The following is a 19,700-nucleotide window of genomic DNA, read 5'->3' as shown; positions in this document are numbered from 1 at the left end:
ACTAAGAATATAAATTGAAACAATGAAAAGTGTTAGAAACATATATCACCAAGGGATAATAGAATACCTCCATTTGTAAAGATGAGATCTCGCGTTCGATCCCTGCGGTTAACAAAAAAATCCCCGAGGAACTTATGTGAATAAAAGAAAGGGATATTGCAGATGCAGCATGTTAAACATTTTTTACTCTTAAGCCCATATGCTAGCCAGAATGAATAGATTTGTGATTGTTGATTTGTTGGTGCCAGAACAATCTAGTCAACAGAACCTACTGCGAGACCAGTGCTGTCAAAAAGGCTAAGCCCATTGGGTCAGCCGGCCTAACTCGTGGCTCAAGGTGGGTTGGGCTAGTTAAGAAAATTCTCAACCCGCAATTCAATGGCCATGACTAATTTACCACACATTCATCAAGTGCATATCTTCCATTATGTTTTTTATGATCGAAAATGTGTTTAATGGGGGTGGATAAACACTTTAAAATATCATGCTAGATTGTGACAACTTTAAGTCGCGTGAGTAGTTAAAGTTGATTTTCCAATCAAACTTAGTACGTAGAGCAACTAAACTGATAGAGTGTGCAACAAGTCAATATGCAAAGTGAATAATATACTTAAATTAGATAAGAATAGATAAGTAAATGACAGAAAGGAAATACGCATGTTGAGCTGAAACTCCTAGCAACTATCTACTTAACTCAATCTTTTCAGAAATAATTTTTTAACAGTTACAATATTTCTCACAATACAATAAAGCTCGAGAATACAAATGCTAAGTGGAACAAATGAGAGCACCGAATAATTCTTAATTGATCTGATAGAAATTTAAAACGTGTGCAAATCAACTCGAAGTAAGTTTCTTAAAAGATGTTGATGATTCGAAAAATGATTGATATTTTGAGTACCTTTGAGATATTTCAATATTCTTTTTGCAGCAATGTAGAGTGATTGTTTAGGATTTGGGGTTAGTTAATCCAAAATGATATAATTAACACAGATTTGAACTAACAGAGTATGATCGTCTGACATAAATTTAAATGATTTCTTATGAACACTTCCAACAACAAAATCTTGATCATTTATAAGCATATACAAAGTGTCATACCACGCTCTATGAGATTGGTTGTGTAAACCCATCTAATACCTATATCAGATTGATAGGATCATATATAAACTAAATGTCACACTTTCTTTCTACCAAATTGATTTAATTCATCTTGCATGACTTCTATCCAATTAGAATAACTTCATCAATGTTTTTTGGTTCAATCTCATAGATAAAGACATCATGCTAAATTTATCAATTATCTGTTTTCTAGTTCCTAAGGAGCAAAAAAGCTATCAATTGTCACGCCCCGAGCCCGGGTCCGCGCCTGCGTGACTGCACAAGAGGCCCTATAGCAACTACTTCGTATTCGTCCTCGCTTTACGAAAATGATTAACCCAAGTTGCTATAGAAGTCAATTGTAAGCCATTATAAACTCATTTTAAATCTTTGATTTTTTCGATGTGGGACAAGGGTATCACACCAATGACCAATTCAGTTGGATGATTTGTATCAGCAACTGAAACTTGATTTTGAACTGGATTAGCTTGATCTTGTACTCGATTATTTTGATTTGAATAAGCTTGATCTCCTATATTGTCATTTTGATCTTTCAAGTTTGTCAATAGCTTAATCAACTTGAATGCCTTTGGCTCATAAAGTGGATCTTCTGTTCTTTTGATCTGAATCTTATCATAACTTTCGGACTCAAGGTCAGTAGATTCCAGTCTGTTACTCAAATAATTTAATTTTGCATTTTGTGCAATAACAGTAGATTCATCAAAGACAATATGAACTTATTCTTCAATAGTGAAAGTTATATTATTGACACAAGATAAGCTTTGCTAACACAAGAATATACTAAGAATATATCATCTTATTTAATATCAAAGACATACGAATATACTAAGAATATACCATCTTATTCAATATCAAAGACAGTTAAATGATTTGTACCGTTATTATGAATAAATAACTTACAACCAAATACACGAAAGTTTGAGATTTCATGTTGATTGCGATTCCAGATCTCATGAGGTGTATTTATGTGATTCTTGTAACATTTTCTAATGTAGCTGCAGTGTTTACAGTTTCTGCCCAAAAACGTTGAGAAACAACTGATAAGCACGAATTATATAGTATTTTAGGGATTTTATTTTGTCGTATTCGTGTTTATTTGGCTTTTTTATTCCGAGTTTTGCGCTTATTTCGTTTCATTATGGCTGTTTGCAGGTTTGACCAAAAGCGGGTGAAAACCAAAGAAATAAAAGAAAAGTCAAGCCTCGCAACGCCACATCAGAAATACCCGGAAAAATAGGAGAAAACACAAAAGTGTTGGAGACAAAGGCCCCAAACACGGACCCCCGAGGCGGGTCCGTGTCATTCAACAATAAGAGAAGAATTCAGCCGAGGAAGCACGGACCCAGACACGGACCCCGGAGGAAGGTCCGTGCCTTTCAATATTCGAGACACAAATAACAGAGTCTACACGGACCTCTTGCCAGACCTATATCCGGGGTCCGTGCTCGTCATCATCCAGAGAAGAAAAATCCAGAGTCTACACGGACCCCTGGACGGACCTAGGCACGGGGTCCGTGTCCACCATTCCGGAAGAATTTTTGAGGCAGAGTCTACACGGACCCTTTCCCGGATGCAAGCACGGGGTCCGTGTACGCAATATCAGATCGAGAATTTGGCAAAGATTTTGTTCGCGATTTGGGAGATATAAAAAGAAAATAACCTAACATGAAGATGGTTGTTGAATTTCGGGAGACAGGAGCCGACTTTGAGAGAAAAAGGAGCGCAAGCTTTGAACTTTTTGAAGACGGCGGCGACTTGGGCGAAAACAGCGCAATTTACACGCAAGATCCGCGCACCGTCATTGAGATTTCTCTTCCCTTTTATTTTCTTATTTTCTTAGACATGAATTCAAACATTAAATTTGATTTTAGTTTTGAATTTATGGAGTAGTTTTCCTGTGATCGGGACCACGATTGGGACAAACGATTGATTTTGATTTATCGTTGGATCGTTTGATTTATAAAATTATTCCATGTTATTGATTGATATTTGTATAAATTTCGTGCTTTTAATTTGGCCAATTATTTGCATGTTTGTTGTTTAATCTTGACTCGAGAGAGAATTGATTAAATTTAGCTTCAAAAATATTAATCAACACGCGGTTAAACCGACTAGAAATAGTATTCGGTTTCAGTGTGCGATTTTAGGCGACAGCTGTGATTCTATCGTTGATGAATGCGTCTTTGTTTAATTAAATTTAATTAGAAATAGTTGGACTGTTAAATGAAAATAGGATTATAAATTCTAGAAATAGATTTATAATTAATATAGAGAATCGCATCGTGACATCAAATGATCTATAGTTAAATAATTCCATTGCATGATATTAATCAAAAGTTTGTTACCGTTGTGTGTTCCCGGTCATTCTATTTAAATTTGAAAATCCTACGTCCAAGCTTCTCTGATATTTAATTTAGTTTTTAAATTAGAATAATTTCGTTAAAAATTTACTTAGTTGAAATAACAATCCAATCGCTCGTTATTGTTTGCCTAAATTAAATAAAATAATCGAATCTTAGTAATTAAATAATAGTCTCTGTGGGATCGATACTTGGACTGTTCGTCCATTTACTATAATTTGACCTAGTCCGCTTGCTAGAATTAATCCCAACCGAAATCGTCGGTCAAGTTTTTGGCGCCGTTGCCGGGGACTATTTATTTGATATTAGGATAAATTATTTGTTTGAGACTAGGCTTTTACTCTTAGTTTAAATTTTTTTTTTAATTTTATTCTTTCTTTAGCATTTTAATTACCTTTGCTTATTCTACTTATTCTCTCTTGGAGCTTAAATCGTGCACTTAAATTTTTGATTTCAGGGGTTAGCTCGTGTTATATGAGCCGTGCTCAAGACGTCAGGAATCTAGTGCCACTTGATCTTGAGATTGAAAGCACTCTCCGCAGTATCCGCAGAGCTCGAAGGAATAACAACTTGACTCTGGAATTTGAATCTGAAGCAGAATCTGATTTGGACCATAAACCAGAAGTTGAGGAAATGGCCGGGGAAGAGGATAATCGCACTCTGATGGAGCTTCATAGGCCAGCATTTGGAGGGTATGGTTCAGGGTTCTAGTATCATCCGCCCTACGATTCAGGCAAATACATTCGAGCTGAAGCCAGGCATCATCCAGATGATCCAAATGCAAGTAAAGTTTGGTGGAGCACCATCTGAAGACCCCAATGCACATCTGGAGAATTTTCTGTCAATCTGTGATACGATCAAGTGCAATGGGGTGAGTACTGATGCCATTCGACTCAGACTATTTCCATTCTCCTTGCAAGGAGAAGCTATGGAGTGGCTTCGCGACCTTCCAGCTGGTTCTATCACTACTTGGGATGGGCTAGTTGAGTTCTTCATGCATAGGTATTTTCCCCCTACTAAGATTACACAACTGCGAAATGAAATCACTTCATTTAGACAGAGAGATGGGGAATCACTGAATTCAGCATGGGCGAGATTTAAAAAGATGTTGAGAATGTGCCCGAGACATGGTTTTTCAGTAGGCCAGCAGGCGGAGACATTTTACTATGGGGTAGATCCTTCTGTGAGATCTATGCTCGATGCGGCAGCAAATGGGAGTTTATACAGGAAAACGCCAACCGCAGCACTTGAAATCATTTCTAATATGGCGGAAAGCAATGTGGGTTGGCAAGATAACCGAAGGGAGAAGAAGGTCGGATTCCTTGAGATGGATGCTTTGACAGCGATTACAGCGAAACTTGATGGATTGACACATCAGATGGCACAGTTACAAGCGCAGAAGTCAATACCAGTCAAGTCAGTGAATCAGATCCAAGGAAATGCTGAAATAGTTGGTGGTCCATCTTGTGACATGCCATTCATGCCGGATATGCCTTGTGAGGAAATACAGTGTTTTGGAGGGGATTCAGTAAATTATTTGGGAAACCAGGGGCGTCAGCAAAACAATCCATACAGTTTCTCGTATAATCCAGTCTGGAGGAATCATCCAAATTTCGGATGGAGACCGTCAGAAAATGCTGTTGTGCCATTACAGTTTAATCCTCCACAACATCCTATGCAGCAAAAGCCTCCTCAACAACCACCTAAGCCCCCACAAGGTGTTGGACCCTCTATGCCGCTTGGTTTCAAGCCACAAGATGGCAAGTCAAACCTTGAGGACATGCTTGCAAAGTACATAGCAGGGAATGAGATGAGATGGCAAAATCATGATGCCATGATGCAAAGAGTGGAGACTCAACTAGGGCAGCTAGCGACACAGATGGCTACACGAGCTCCGGGTTCACTACCTAGTGACACGGAAAAGAATCCTAAAGGTGTCAATGCAGTCACGGTGACGTCTCCCATAAAGCAAGAGGTGGTTGATGTCGATAAATATGCGAAGGAGAAGGAGTCATCAAAGCAAGGATCCAATGACACGAAAGAGAAAGGTAAGTCCCTAAACTTGAACTCCAATGTTGATATTAATTCGCTCCCTTTTCCCCAAAGAGCTAAGCAACTGCAATTGGATACTCAATTTTCAAAATTCCTTGAGATTTTCAAAAAGCTGCACATAACTATCCCATTTGCAGAAGCTTTAGCTCAAATGCCCTCATATGCAAAATTTCTTAAAGAAATCTTATCAAACAAGAGGAAATTGGTTGACTTTGAGACAGTTAAGCTTTCGGAGGAATGTTCTGCTATTTTACAAAATAAATTACCTCCAGAGCTTAAGGATCCAGATAGTTTCTCTATTCCCTGTACCATAGGAACTTCATTTTTTGCTAAAGCTTTGTGTGATTTAGGTGCAAGCATTAACTTGATGCCTTATTCATGTTTCGAGAAGCTAGGGATAGGTGAAGTGAAACCAACTACAATTTCCCTACAGTTAGCTGATAGATCAATTAAATTTCCTAGGGGAGTTGTAGAGGATGTGTTGGTGAAAGTTGACAAGTTTATTTTTCCAGTGGATTTTGTTGTGTTAGACATGGAAGAGGATCGTGAGATTCCTCTAATTTTAGGAAGACCATTTTTAGCCACTGGGAAAGCTCTGATTGATGTACAAAAGGGTGAGTTGGTGTTGAGACTGAATGATGAGAGTGTGGTGTTTAATGTTTTTCAGTCCATCAAATATCCTAATGATAAATCTGATTGTTTTAGAATTGATGCTACTGACGAGCTTGTTGAGTGTAGTTTGCAGGTACTGATAGGTGAAGATCCTTTGGAGGTTTGTTTGACTGATTCATGTTCAGGAGAGTTGGAGAATGAGGATATTAAGGAATACAGGCTTTATCTGGAAGCAGGCAGACCGATTTCGAGAACGGTAAACTCTAGGATTGGGGAGCTTGGGCATGTCCCAAGACCTTTAAGGTCATCCATTGAAGAAGCCCCAATCTTAGAGATGAAACCTCTTCCTTCTCATTTGAAATATTTATTTTTGCTTGACAATGATAAACTGCCGGTAATTGTCTCATCTATTTTGAGAGGTTTGGAGGAAGAAAAGCTGCTGCGAGTTCTGAGGGATAATATCAAAGCAATAGGTTGGAGCATTGCAGACATCAAGGGGATCAGTTCATCCATGTGCATGCACAAAATTCTGATGGAGGCTGACCACAAGACTTCTACCCAACCTCAAAGACGACTGAACCCAGCTATGCAAGAGGTGGTAAAGAAAGAGGTGATTAAGCTACTGGACGCAGGTATTATTTACCCGATTTCTGATAGTAGGTGTATTATTTACCCGATTTCTGATAGTAGGTGGGTTAGTCCAGTGCAAGTAGTTCCGAAAAAGGGTGGGATCACTGTTGTCAAGAATGAGAATAATGAATTGATCCCTACTAGAACTGTTACAGGGTGGCGTGTTTGCATTGATTATAGAAAACTTAATGACGCCACCCGTAAAGACCACTTCCCCCTCCCTTTTATTGATCAAATGTTGGAAAGGTTAGCTAGACATCCTTTTTACTGTTTCCTGGATGGTTATTCAGGTTATATGCAAATTCCTATTGACCCTGAAGATCAGGAGAAAACCACTTTTACTTGTCCTTATGGGACATTTGCATATAAACGAATGTCATTCGGTCTATGTAACGCACCAGCAACCTTCCAACGATGCATGATGGCAATTTTCCATGATATGATTGAGGACTTCATTGAAATATTTATGGACGATTTTTCTGTATTTGGCTCTTCATTCGATACTTGTTTGATTAATTTGTCTAAAGTTTTGGTGAGATGTGAGGAGTCAAATTTGGTGCTGAACTGGGAAAAATGCCACTTTATGGTGAGAGAGGGGATAGTGTTGGGGCACAAAATTTCTGAAAATGGGATTGAAGTTGATAAGGCAAAAATTGAAGTAATTGAAAAACTCCCAGCCCCAACAAATATCAGAGGAGTGCGTAGTTTTTTAGGACATGCAGGGTTTTATAGACGTTTTATCAAAGATTTTTCCTGCATTTCTAAGCCACTGACAAATTTGCTGATAAAAGATATGCCATTTGATTTTTCTGATGAGTGTGTGCAGGCATTTCGGGCCCTGAAGGAGAAGTTGATCACCGCACCTGTGATGATAGCACCCGATTGGGGGTCGCCATTTGAGGTGATGTGTGACGCAAGCGACACCGCTCTAGGGGCAGTGTTGGGACAAAAGAGAGAAAAATGCATCCATGTCATTTACTATGCTAGTATGACACTGTCCGCTGCTCAACTGAACTATGCCACTACGGAAAAGGAGCTTCTTGTTGTAGTTTTTGCTCTGGATAAATTTCGATCATATTTAATAAGGAGCAAAGTTGTCGTGCACACCGATCATTCAGCCTTGAAATACTTAATGTCTAAAAAAGATGCGAAACCAAGGATAATTCGTTGGATCCTTCTTCTGCAGGAATTTGACTTGACGATAATCGATAGGAAGGGGACTGAGAATCAAGTTGCAGATCACCTCTCACGATTGGAGAATCCTATTCAAGACACTGGCTTTATTCGAGACAGTTTTCCAGATGAGCAACTGTTTGCGATCAACAGTCTACCATGGTATGCCGATTTTGTTAATTATCTAACAAGTAAGTTCATTCCTCCCCATTTTACATACCAGCAAAAGAAGAAATTTTTCTCTGATTTGAAATATTATTTGTGGGAGGCCGGAGGACCCTTATTTGTTTAGAATATGTGCAGATGGTATAATTCGTAGATGTGTCCCCCAAGAAGAGGTAAGTGAAATTTTGTTTCATTGTCATGCTGGTCCGGCTGGGGGCCATTTTGGAGCAACTAGAACTGCGTCCAAAGTCCTCCAGTCTTGTTTTTATTGGCCTACTTTGTTTAAGGATGCGCATGAGTATGTTACAAATTGTTCAAATTGTCAGCGCACAGGTAATATCTCTAGAAGACATGAAATGCCTCTTAATAATATTTTGGTATGTGAGATATTTGATGTTTGGGGTATAGATTTCATGGGTCCGTTCCCGGTTTCTTTTGGGAACAAGTATATATTGGTGGCTGTAGACTATGTATCTAAGTGGGTGGAAGCACTAGCATGCAAAACTAATGACTCTAAGGTGGTTGTTCAATTTTTAAAGAAAAATATTTTTTCACGTTTTGGAACACCTAGAGCCATTATTAGCGATGGGGGTACTCATTTCTGCAATCGTCAATTCGACAGTCTGTTGGCAAAGTATGGGGTCCGACATAAGGTGGCTACACCTTACCATCCCCAGACTAGTGGCCAAGTCGAGGTATCAAATCGAGAGATTAAGCGCATTCTTGAGAAGACTGTCGGTGCTTCAAGGAAAGAATGGTCTAGCAAACTTGACGATGCACTGTGGGCATACCGCACTGCTTTTAAAACCCCCATCGGCATGTCTCCTTTTAAATTGTTGTATGGAAAGTCATGTCACCTACCTGTAGAACTTGAACATAAGGCTTATTGGGCAACTAAATTTCTGAATTTTGATGCTAAAGCCACATGTGATGATAGAGTGCTGCAGTTGAATGAATTGGATGAGTTTCGGTTGGAAGCTTATGAGAATGTCAAGCTTTACAAAGAGAAAACCAAACGCTGGCATGATCAGAACATTGTCGGTCGAGAATTTGCGGTGGGAAAACATGTACTATTATATAATTCTAGACTGAAGTTGATGCCAGGTAAGTTGCGTTCGCGGTGGTCAGGACCATATACCATCACGCAAGTTTTCCCTTATGGGACAGTGGAGATCACTAGCGAAGCGACTGGAGCATTTAAAGTGAATGGACATAGGCTGAAGGTCTATCATGGTGGTGCCATACCCGATGAGCCGACCACAGTGGATCTGCAGGATCCCAACTGAATCAAGGGAGTACAGTCAGGCTATCGACTCTAAATTTAGCGCTTACTGGGAGGCAACCCAGTGTTTAGTTTTATTTTTTCTTTCATGCTTTAGTTTATTTTATTTGTTCTAATTTACTTTCTTTTTGTTTTTCCCGCATTATTCGTAAGCTAATCTCAGTGAATGGTGGTGCAGGTAATTTATCTACTGGCGGTGGAATTTATCAGGTGTGGGAGAATTTATCAAGACGATCGATTTTTAAAATCTCGAACAGACCAGGGAAGTTTCTGTACAATTCTTGCATCTTGTGTGCTTGATTGAGTTTAAAATTTGAGTTCTAGATTTATAGAATTGTACATGCATGGTATAACATTTGGATTTGGGTAGTATATGTGCAAAAAAAAAAAAAGTGTAAGTTTCGTTTTCAAATACCGAGACCAGTCGGACCCTACCCCGGACCCATACACGGGGTCCGTGTACTTAACTTTCAATTTCCCGAGTCTGCACGGATCTGGCCCCGGACCCCTACACGGGGTCCGTGTCCTCCACTTTCAGAATAGCCGATTTACAGATTCTACACAGGCCTCAGGACGGACCACTACACGGGGTCCGTGTCTAGCATTTCCAGAATTTTCAAACTTGCGCATGAGCACGGACCTCGGGACGGACCCCTACACGGGGTCCGTGCCTCTTATTTTCGCGAATTCTCAGAATAAAACCGCGCAGACCCTCCCCAATCCCTAAACCCCCAAAATTCGTTCCACCCTCACACCACCACTCACGCCGCCTCCTCCCGCCGCCGGACCACACCCCTTCACCGTGCGGCCATCATCATCTTCGAGTTACGGTGAGAGTGGCTACACCTTTTCTCTCAAATTGGCGATTATCAGTGTTAGGAGATTTATGCTACTCCATACGAGTTAACTTAGTGTGATTGAGTTCGATTATTGCTTGGATTGTTTGAGATTTGCGTTGTTTTTGCATCGGGTCTGCTCTCGGGATATATTGTTGTTGAGCATTGTTCAATGTGGGTTGACTAGCATCGGGTATTGGTTTCCTTCATTGTGTTGGGATCAGTTGGAGTGAATTCGTACTGTTGTGGTGAATTATTGGATTGGTGTACGTGTTTGTCGGGGAATTTGAGATTGGTTTATTGGATTATTGTTATTGAATTGTTGGAATTTCAGATATCATCGCTTGAATCAATATGCCACCCCGCAAACAGATCAGTAAGCGCGCCCGAGCCGGTACCTCTTCCCCCTATGACGCATCCAGATTCACAAGCCTTGAAAATTTTGAATGGTTTTCGGCACTACACGAGAACGCGGTGATTGTTGAAAAATCCATCCACCCACGGATTGACGCCGAGGTACCCATCCGAGCCGAATTTGATAAATTTGGTTGGGGATCACTGTTGGACATCACCGGCCCCTACTTTCCCGAATTGGTTTGGCAATTCTATGCCAACTTCGAAGACAAGGGCATCACTGGATTGCAGCGAGTCCGCACTTTCGTCAAGGGGGTGCTAATCGAGTTCGACACTGCCACTCTTGCAAATCTGTTGAATGTGCCAAATGAGGGCCCTCCGGTGAGCCACAATCAGCTAGACATTTTCTTCTCTGACATTACGTTTCGGATCCCCGAGGCCCCACGTCGTCTTCACTATTTCACTTCTCCGACGGGTTCTCGCTCGAGCGTCCTTCCCACTTCCCTCCCGTTGCTCGATCGCATCATCTGTTATTTCACGGGAGCAAACATCTTGCCGAGGAAGGCCGGGAACAACGAGGTCCGCATTTTGGACTTATACATTATTGACAAGCTCCTGAATGGATTGGGGGCCATACCTGCGATTCCGGTCGCGTCGATCATTCTCGGTCATATGCGCTCTGTCGCGCATGTTGACCCCACAAAGAACAAGCGTCCATATGCCCCTTTTCCGATTATCATCTCCCGGATTCTATCGGCCCACGGCGTAGATCTCAGTGGCGAGACATCCCTCCTCCCCACCTCTACACAGATGCTCACCCCCCAGGCCATGCAGGGCATGTACTTCATCTTCCGACAGGGTGCTTGGTACCATAACCCTTCGAGTCGACATATCACTCCGCACCCCCGTGACCCACCGGTACCTCCACCTGCCATCGATGACCGAGCTTGGGACGATCGTGCACGGGAAGAAGCGGCCTTCGATGATCACGCCGACCCTCAGGGTCATGTGCCACCACGACAGAGAGCCTCGAGGAGTAGACATCAGGTTTACTCATCATTGTTTGATGCCTTGGACAACCTCAGCACCAGAATGGCTCGCATTGAGCATCATCTAGGGATTCAGCCCTCTGCTGACGATGTCTCCGCGCCCCCCTATGATAGATCTGGCCTTGACGACATGGAGGATTTGGATGCGGACTCCGCCGACGATTAGGAGCTTTATTTTGTTATACTGTGTAGAGGACTGTATTCATGTTTCTGGACTTTGTCATTTCATTCGTATGCTGTGTTGATATTTGTGGACATGCTCTTTATGTTTACGTTATTTTGGATTTTATTGGAGTGCTTGCGTGTTTTATCTTTTCCATTTTACGTTGTTTGTCTTGGTGCATTCGATGTCATTCTTTCAGGATTGGCTGATCTCTACCTCTTTCCACCACGTGCGCGACATCTAACCAGGGAAGTATTTTTGCTTTCACATTCATGCTAGTCCAAATTATATTGTTTTACACTGAGGGCAGTGTCGAGTTCAAAGTGTGGGGGTGAGTCAGTTTTGTTACACATCGTTGCACAACACTTAACAACACTTTTCACGTAGGATGGAACTATTTGTAGACTAAGAACTCGTGTTTCACTTGATAATCGAATTAATTTGTTAGATTTTGGATCACCCGGAAAATTGCTTCATGCCTAGTATTGAGTGAGAGGAGTCGTAGTTTCAAGGAGAGAGTCTAACATGAACCAGTTATGTTTCAACATTTTGTTCAATGCACGTGGTCAAACTTTTACTCATTGATAGTGAATTGGTGAATTGTAAAAAAAAAAAAAAAAAAAGATATATCGAACAACGATCCCTAGAACTTGTCTGATTAGCCCTCGAAGCGAGAATACGAACGATGGTGACTTAGGGATGATTTAGGCGATCTTTGGACCGTTTGAGCCTTTCAAGCCTAACCGATACATCATTTATTGTCTCTAGTAACCCATTTTGAGCCTACAAAAATCGAATGGTGTGTGTCTATGACACACGATTAGCCCCCATTCGTAATTTATTCAATGTCCCACATCAACTACCTGAAGTTTAGCCTATACACTTTTCCCTACCCACTTGTGAGAGAAATAAACTTCCTGTACACATTGAAATGGTTGAAATACCCCAATGGGTTGAAGAAATATGTGTGGAGGAGTCAATGAATCTTTATTCATGAAAAAGATTGAAAAAAAAAAAAAAAAAAAAAGAGAGAAACAAAAAGAAAAGAAAAGGGAAGAAAGTGTGTAGTATTGAAAACACCCGAAAAATCTGTGGGTGACGTTGAGGGACAATGAGAAAGAAAGGAAACGACAGGGCTCTAAAAATGATGAAAATGCAGTAGTTGGTGATGAGTCAAAAGTTAAGTGAATGTGCGACCGGATTAATTTTTTCTATCTTCTCTCACTTTTGATTCCCACGCCTTCTTTTGTAGCCGTGAACCGTGGCCTTACGTTATAAGCTTAAAAAGACCTATTAACCTAGTCATCATCGTTCAACATTTAGTAGAGAGGGGTATGAAAGTCAAGCATATGGGGCGTTTCGATAACGAAAAAAAAAAAAATAAGTGATCATGAAACCAAGTAGCTGGAGATGAGTACGAGTCTGACCTACACACTACACACATTTTGTTCTGTTGAACTTGACTGGGTAAATGTTTGAATCTTAAATTGCGACGAAAGCGAATCTTGTGATATGCGAAGCGTGATCTTTCGACTGGGGGTGAAAGAGTTTGACAAATTGAGAAGTTTTGATAGTGGTACTTGAGTTCTGAATCTGAGATATTTCTCATCTTTATTTTTATCTGATTTGTTCGAGGACGAACAAGGGTTAAGTGTGGGGGAGTTGATAAGAACGAATTATATAGCATTTTAGGGATTTTATTTTGTCGTATTCGTGCTTATTTGGCTTTTTTATTCCGAGTTTTGCGCTTATTTCGTTTCATTATGGCTGTTTGCAGGTTTGACCAAAAGCGGGTGAAAACCAAAGAAATAAAAGAAAAGTCAAGCCTCGCAACGCCACATCAGAAATACCCGGAAAAATAGGAGAAAACACAAAAGTGTTGGAGACAAAGGCCCCAAACACGGACCCCCGAGGCGGGTCCGTGTCATTCAACAATAAGAGAAGAATTCAGCCGAGGAAGCACGGACCCAGACACGGACCCCGGAGGAAGGTCCGTGCCTTTCAATATTCGAGACACAAATAACAGAGTCTACACGGACCTCTTGCCAGACCTATATCCGGGGTCCGTGCTCGTCATCATCCAGAGAAGAAAAATCCAGAGTCTACACGGACCCCTGGACGGACCTAGGCACGGGGTCCGTGTCCACCATTCCGGAAGAATTTTTGAGGCAGAGTCTACACGGACCCTTTCCCGGATGCAAGCACGGGGTCCGTGTACGCAATATCAGATCGAGAATTTGGCAAAGATTTTGTTCGCGATTTGGGAGATATAAAAAGAAAATAACCTAACACGAAGATGGTTGTTGAATTTCGGGAGACAGGAGCCGACTTTGAGAGAAAAAAGGAGCGCAAGCTTTGAACTTTTTGAAGACGGCGGCGACTTGGGCGAAAACAGCGCAATTTACACGCAAGATCCGCGCACCGTCATTGAGATTTCTCTTCCCTTTTATTTTCTTATTTTCTTAGACATGAATTCAAACATTAAATTTGATTTTAGTTTTGAATTTATGGAGTAGTTTTCCTGTGATCGGGACCACGATTGGGACAAACGATTGATTTTGATTTATCGTTGGATCGTTTGATTTATAAAATTATTCCATGTTATTGATTGATATTTGTATAAATTTCGTGCTTTTAATTTGGCCAATTATTTGCATGTTTGTTGTTTAATCTTGACTCGAGAGAGAATTGATTAAATTTAGCTTCAAAAATATTAATCAACACGCGGTTAAACCGACTAGAAATAGTATTCGGTTTCAGTGTGCGATTTTAGGCGACAGCTGTGATTCTATCGTTGATGAATGCGTCTTTGTTTAATTAAATTCAATTAGAAATAGTTGGACTGTTAAATGAAAATAGGATTATAAATTCTAGAAATAGATTTATAATTAATATAGAGAATCGCATCGTGACATCAAATGATCTATAGTTAAATAATTCCATTGCATGATATCAATCAAAAGTTTGTTACCGTTGTGTGTTCCCGGTCATTCTATTTAAATTTGAAAATCCCACGTCCAAGCTTCTCTGATATTTAATTTAGTTTTTAAATTAGAATAATTTCGTTAAAAATTTACTTAGTTGAAATAACAATCCAATCGCTCGTTATTGTTTGCCTAGATTAAATAAAATAATCGAATCTTAGTAATTAAATAATAGTCTCTGTGGGATCGATACTTGGACTGTTCGTCCATTTACTATAATTTGACCTAGTCCGCTTGCTAGAATTAATCCCAACCGAAAGCGTCGGTCAACAACTGATTCAGATAACATGGCTCAAACTGCTTCTTTAAGTGTGTTCCGTTTCTTCACTCGACAACTCCATTTTGCTGAATTGATCTTGCAGCAGAGAACTTATGCTTAATTTCATTATTGTTCAGATAAGTTACAAGCAATTTGTTGATGAACTCAGTTCCTCGATCACTTCTTTATCCGGTTGACCATTAGGGGTTTATCATTCTATAGACACTTCAAAAGCTTTATTAGTTGAACCTTGATATGATATTTGGACTTCACAAAGATGACTCACATATATCATGAAAAGTCATCAATAATCGATCTTGGATAGTCCAGTGACCAACCCTGTGCTTACTCAAGATGGTAATAGTCTTGAAATTCAAATTATTTAACATTTTGCGTCACAACCAATTTTTTTTAGAATTAACGACAATAGAGCATGTCAAATCAGATGGTTGTTCAACAGATCGGTCCACTTTATAAGTATTACCAGTCTTATGTCCTATCAATATAGTTTTATCATTTGAGCTTTTAGTTGTGCATCTGTATTTATGAAATTCTACAGTGTATCCATTGTGGCATTGTCACATAATTAACATATGCTAATCAGATTATAACATAGATTCTCAACCAAAAATATGTTCTTAATGATAATGTTATCATGGATCCATGATTTTACTTTTTGAGTCATCTCCGAAGGTAATTTTGGACTTCATTATGAGCCTCAAAAAGACCAGACTTAGAATTCTCAGATTCTACATATCCAAGACCGCGAGAATTACAATCATTATTGTCAAATCCTAAGCATGTTCTGTCACCAGCTTGCTTTTGCCCTATGCAACACGGACACCTTAAAAAAATTTCTAAAGTACCGGATACGGATACGCGTGTCGGATATGGAAAAATCCATGTCGTTGACTTTTCTTTAATAATTGTTGTATCATAGCCGTATCGTGTCCTAAATTTTCAAAATTCGTCGTATCACCGTATCCGTAGCGTAATCGATGCAATACCCATACCCATACTAGTATCCATGTGACATAGCTTTTGACCTTCATGCAATTTTCCAAGCGAAACAAAGCAGTTAGTCCAAGCGTTGACTAAATTGTTTGATATCTGATTTTCAATCATGATAACTTTAGCGTACTCACTTTGGTCTTTAGATTGTTTAGCTCGTCAGACTTAATGTTGTCTGATTTGCTGAACTTATTTGTTACACTTGTTTTTTGCTTTGATTTCCTCGAATTTCTGCAAAAGTCTTTTGTACTCCATGATCATATCATTCAGTGAGATTTTTCTCTGGTGGTTTAGCATTGCTCAATGAGGATAATACTCGCCTTGGTAGCACACTTGGACATGGAACTTCAACAACTCAATGTAAAACAACATTTCTTAATGGAGAACTGGAAAAGATCATTTACATGGACCAACCAAAGGGATTCTTGACAGAAAAATCCAAGCAGAAGGTGTGCCTCTTGAAAAATATCATTTCATGGACTAAAACAAAGACAAAGACAATAGTACAAACGGTTTGATAAGTTTATGCTAAGAATAAACTTCAGGAGGAGCAATTATGACAATTGTTCTTACTTTAAGAAAGGGGGAAATAGAGTGACGACTTACCCTTCTACTATATGTTGACGATATGCTCATTGCAAGTGTGAGCAAATATCAAATCCAAACTCTTAACAACAACTAAGATTGAAATTTGAAATGAAGGAATTGGAACATGCCAAAAAGAATCCTAGGAATAGAAATTACGAGGAAAAGGGATTGCAAGAGTTTGTTTCTAAGTCAAGGATCATATATAAAGAAAGTGCTCCAACGATTTAATATGCATGAGTCTAAGACAGTAAACTCGCCACTCGGCCAACATTTTAAACTCTCAGTGGAACAGTCACCAACAAACAAGGAAGAGAGGATGAAGATGATGCACATTCCATATGCAAGTGAAGAGAGAATCAAAACCTATGGGATTGTGTGTAGTTGACAAAACTTAGCATACTCAATAAGCTTGATCTCTATATTTATGGCTAACCCTGGACAGAGTCATTGGGAAACCTTAAAATGGACAATAAGACACGACTGAGGTTTTCGCGGTCCAAGATTATCAAACCATCAGACCGTACATTGCTTCAGTCAGAAGAGTCCCCGAGACCCAAGGACATTGGCTTCCGATCTTTCCATTTTTTTTACACATCTCTTTTGTAAAATCTCACAACTATATTTGAAAACGAATTGGTTATCAATAAACACGAACGTCTTTCCTCTCGACACTTCAGATGTAGGCTTGATGCTTAATAATCAGCTGGGAGACACAACACAACTTCTTGAAGGGTATGTGGATTCAAATTTTGCGGGGAACTTAGATACTAGAAAGTCCCAAACATGCTATGTTTTCACTTTATTTGGTACTGACATTAGTTGAAAATCCTCACTCCAATTGGTTGTAGCTTTATCAACAAATGAGGCCGAGTACATAGCTATTACAGAGCCCATCAAGGAGACAATATGGTTGAAAAGTTTAACAGCAGAACTTGGAATTGAACAGGAGCAGGTTGTGGTGAATAATCAAGTGGGAATATCAAAACACCAAGTGTTCCACTAATGTTGTAAGCATGTTGATGTTAAGTTGCCATTTTGTAAGGGACAAGATCTATCAAGGAGAGATAAAACTTAAGAAGATCGCAATGGATGAAAACCCAGCAGATATGCTAAGAAAGTCACTGCCTCAGGTCAAGTTTAAATACTGTTTGAACTTGATCGATACAGTGGTTCAGAAGGAGGAAAATGAGAGTAGCCAAACTCGGAGACAAGGTGGAGAACTGTGAAGGAAATGTCTCACAAGTTGGCCTCTTGATTCAGGATAGCATAACAGCTTCTTTGAGTCTGGTACAGAAAATAACTTCCAGTGTCAACAGCTCTACAACTGGATGAGGAGGTCACTGAAGGCTTGTGAAAGGGACTGGACTTTGAGAAATCTTCAGAAACAGAGGAATTCAAGAGGGAAGAAAACAGGAATCTGAGGGAATAAAAGTCTCAGATTGTATTTTCTATTCTTGAGTGTGAAAAACTTTGTCATTGTTTTTGTTCATCAATAAGAATTGGTTACTCTCCCGTGGATGTATTTTTTCTTTCTAGCTTCGAGTGTGTGAAAATTATGTCTGCCAAATCTCCCAGAACTAAGGGAGATAGACATGAAAATTGTGTCTGCCAAATCTCCCAGAACTAAGGGAGATTGACATAAATCTGGTTCGAATTCATAACACATGCTTAATAAAAACCTTAAATTTAATGGATACTACAGCAATTATCGAGTGATGTTATCAGATGATATTCAGTTTCTTGAAATTCTAATTACTCCCAGCTATGAAAGATGCATAAATTTTTTCAAAGGGACAAAATTATAATTATCAAAAACTCATAATAACGGATACCTCTCGTGGCAACCGCCATTTCCCTTTTGCTGGTTCTCAACGCATCTGTGAAAACATCACAATGTCATCCGTTAATTTCTGGCCAAGCCAACACTCCCCTGCAACCACCACCCCACCCACCAAAAAAAACAAAACACCACACCAGAAACGAAAAAAGAAAAAAAGGACGTAAAAAGACCAACTTTCTTCCAAATAATGACAATAACTTAAAAGGTTTGTGGAATATAAGACTAGATAAAGTCATGACAGTAGATAAACAATATATCAGTCAAAATTAGTGAAAATTTAGCGCAATGAAACAGGAAAAATCATATGAATGTACTCGAAAAATTACCTATACCCGTAATCGGAATGAAAAAACAAAGAAACATAAAAGGGTTACCTTTAGGCGAAGTTTTCTTCTTGAAAATGTTGAGATTCATTCTAGTTGTATACCAGAACAGATAACTATGAGGGGTTTGGTGCTGGCGAAACCTAAAGCAGGAAAGCTCGCATATTTCTGAGATCTGGTAGTAAGGATCTTCAGAGCGATTTTCTTGATTTCTCACTGTCAACACATGAAACGAAAGTTCAGAAGCGGACAATTGCGTTGGGGAGCATGTTTTATATTGGCCTATCCAACGGTTAGGATTTAGTAGCCGTTGTAATTTTGTTGACATGGAGGAACAATTCTCACCTGCACTCTCGTGTTCCTGACCACAGTAATTTTCTATTGCCTGAAAGCCCAGATATTTAAACTTAAAGATCCAGCCAATCAGCCCATCCACTTACAATAGGGCCATTGCAAAGGCCCAATAACCCAGTTGTTATGTTAACACTGCTTTATTTCATCCCCTGACCTCATGCGACCCCGGCTTCCGAACAACTGTGTTTATTCCAATTTTAGATTAAAAAATGTATATTTGGATTAAATCATATTATATCGATTTTATAAAATTTCAGACTAAACGAAATCAGACCATGAATTTCGGTTTATTTTGGTTAAAATGACTATTTTAAGTTTTTTGTTTTGGTTAAAATGACTATTTTAAGTTTTGTGTTTCATAATGAATTAATTCATGAGATATAATAATTTGAAAAAAAATGAATATTGACAACTATTAGAAGTCGGGCAAAAACTTGTGTGAGACGGTCTCACGGGTCGTATTTTGTGAGACGGATCTTTATTTGGATAATCCATGAAAAAATATTATTTTTTATGCTAAGAGTATCACTTTTTATTGTAAAT

At 39.4% G+C, this 19,700-nt stretch overlaps 1 long non-coding RNA gene across 1 annotated transcript; it reads right to left on the bottom strand.

The window, feature by feature from the left end:
• Positions 1-66: 66 nt before the first annotated feature.
• On the bottom strand, positions 67-19,154 carry LOC140837723 (uncharacterized). The gene is made up of 3 exons (XR_012119438.1): positions 18,855-19,154; positions 18,473-18,517; positions 67-102 (listed from the first exon to the last, which is right to left on the bottom strand). It is a non-coding gene; the product is annotated as an uncharacterized lncRNA (long non-coding RNA).
• Positions 19,155-19,700: the final 546 nt, after the last annotated feature.

Source organism: Primulina eburnea, chromosome 8 (genome assembly GCF_022965805.1).
Source record: "Primulina eburnea isolate SZY01 chromosome 8, ASM2296580v1, whole genome shotgun sequence".
Taxonomy (NCBI): domain Eukaryota; kingdom Viridiplantae; phylum Streptophyta; class Magnoliopsida; order Lamiales; family Gesneriaceae; genus Primulina; species Primulina eburnea.
This window is presented reverse-complemented; position numbering and strand designations above follow the sequence as displayed.